The sequence below is a fragment of the Schistocerca americana genome, chromosome 6 (genome assembly GCF_021461395.2).
Source record: "Schistocerca americana isolate TAMUIC-IGC-003095 chromosome 6, iqSchAmer2.1, whole genome shotgun sequence".
In the NCBI taxonomy this organism is placed as follows: Eukaryota; Metazoa; Arthropoda; class Insecta; order Orthoptera; family Acrididae; genus Schistocerca; species Schistocerca americana.
Genome location: NC_060124.1, coordinates 344,078,294 through 344,080,752, shown reverse-complemented (window position 1 = coordinate 344,080,752; position 2,459 = coordinate 344,078,294). Strand labels below are relative to the sequence as shown.

The window sequence follows — 2,459 nt, the reverse complement described above, 5'->3', positions numbered from 1 at the left end:
AGAAGAAATAAAAACTTTGAGGTTCGCCGATGACAGTGTAATTCTGTCAGATCCAGCAAAGGACTTGGAAGAGCAGTTGAACGGAATGGATAGTGTCTTGAAAGGAGGATATAAGATGAACATCAACAAAAGCAAAACGATGATAATGGAATGTAGTCGAATTGAGTTGGGTGATGCTGATTGAATTAGATTAGGAAATGAGACACTTAAGGTAGTAAAGGAGTTTTGCTGACTGGGAAGCAAAATAACTGATGATTGTCTAAGTAGAGAGGATATAACATGTAGACTGGCATTGGCAAGGAAAGCGTTTCTGAAGAAGAGAAATTTGTTAACATCGAGTGTAGATTTAAGTGTCAGGAAGTCGTTTCTGAAAGTATTTGTATGGAGCATAGCCATGTATGGAAGTGGAACATGGACGATAAGTAGTTTAGACAAGAAGAGAATAGAAGCTTTCGAAATGTGGTGCTACAGAAGAACGCTGAAGATTATATGGGTAGATCATATAACTAATGAGGAGGTATTGAATAGGATTGGGGAGAAGAGGAGTTTGTGGGACAACTTGACTACAAGAAGGGATCGGTTGGTAGGACATGTTCTGAGGCATCAAGGGATCACCAATTCATTATTGGATGGCAGTGTGGAGGGTAAAAATCTTAGAGGGAGACCAAGGGATGAATACACTAAACAGATTCAGAAGGATGTAGGTTGCATTAGGTAACGGGAGGTGAAGAAGCTTGCACAGGATAGAGTAGCATGGAGAGCTGCATCAAACCAGTCTCAGGACTGAAGACCACAACAACAATATTATGCGTGGAAACATGCGGTCAGGGGAACTGTAAATATTTCTATGCATTTCAGCAAATAATCATGGAAATGGACATACTGTGCCTGATACTGTTAAGGAGGACGCAAGAGCGATGAAGGCGGGCACTTCAGCTCGATGGAACGCGGCGTCATGCGTTACGGCAACGTAAACGCAATTTCCGGTACTTCGAGGAATAGCGCGCCTGTGTCGTCTGCTAGCCGCTTTGTGTTTGTGTCGCTGTGCGCGCTGCAGTGCGCATGCGCGGATCTGCGGCCGCTTGCTTTTGATTGGCCCTTCGCGACGCGAACTGACAACAGCGCTTCGGTTCTCTAGACCCGAACAGTATCGCTTCCGAAATGCATACTGAATAATGCAGGGGCTCTAATTCGAGTACTACACCGTTTGGTGGTCTTGAGTACCGAAACGATGGGCACAATGGCGGAAAGATACAGAATAAGCACCCAGGCGGCGCTGCGCTTATGTCCTCTTCACGTCGAGGGCGCTGCCGTCGGGTGGTCGTCGTAGAGGGGTTCGGTCGGGATGGAATTGGCTGACGTCTTCTGTGCAGCCTTCTCTGCGCTAACGTTCTCATACGGCGTGTAAGCGCTTGACTTTACGTCGGAACATTTTCAATGGGCCGCTGAGTGGAAGCCGGAATTTCGAGTGGAACGACAATCTCTTTTTCTTTGTGGTGATGACAGTGGTGTTGGTGTGTGTGTGGGTGCGGGGGGGGGGGGGGGAGGGGAGAGGGGGGCGCATCGGTGGCGTCCTCAGTCTCCTGGCCCCATGGACCCTCGAGGACTTCCTCTCCTGTGCCAATCTCTTCATCTCATAGTACCATTTACACCGAATGACCTCAGTTACGATTTGGACGTATTCCTATATTCACATTTTACCCAAGACAGCTCTCTCTGGTACTACTGAAAACTTCCCCTGATGTCTTAACGTATGTGCTATCATCCAGCCAACTCTTCTTATCAGAGGTTTCCGTGTGTGTCTCTTTCCTTGACAGTTTTGCAAAGAAGCTCCCCATTGTTTATATATGCAGCATCACACCTCAAACACTTCGATTCCGTAATTGTAATTCCTAGGTATTGAAAACTAAACTAAACTGTCCGAACAGGCCTTGGAAGGCCCAACGGTACTGACCAGCGGCCGTGTCATCCTCAGCCCACAGGCGTTACTGAATGCGGATGTGGAGGGGTATGTGGTCAGCACACCGCACTACCGGCCTTATGTCAGTGTACGAGACCGGAGCCGCTTCTTCTCAGTCAAGTAGCTCCTCAGTTTGCCTCACAAGGGTTGAGTGCACCCCGCTTGCCAACAGCGCTCGGCATACCGGATGGTCACCCACACGAGTTCTAGCCCAGCCCGACAGCACTTAACTTCGGCGATCTGACGGAAACCGGTGTTACCATTGCGGCAAGGCTGTTGGCATTCCTAGGTATTTAGTTGAATTAATAGCCTTTTAATTATCTGGCTTATCGTGTAACTGAAAGTTAGCTCATATTTTTTCGTAATGATGTGGATGACATCACAGTTTTCCGTATTCAGAGACAACTGCCACTTTTCGGGCCACATCTGTATATAGTCAAATCATTCTGCAAATAGTTCTCATCTTCTGATGACTTTACTATACAGTAAATGACAGCAT

The 2,459-nt window shown here is 47.2% G+C and overlaps 1 pseudogene; it reads right to left on the bottom strand.

Moving 5' to 3' along the window:
• Nucleotides 1-2,123: 2,123 nt before the first annotated feature.
• Nucleotides 2,124-2,241, bottom strand: LOC124620567 (annotated as a pseudogene).
• Between the last annotated feature and the right edge of the window lie 218 nt (nt 2,242-2,459).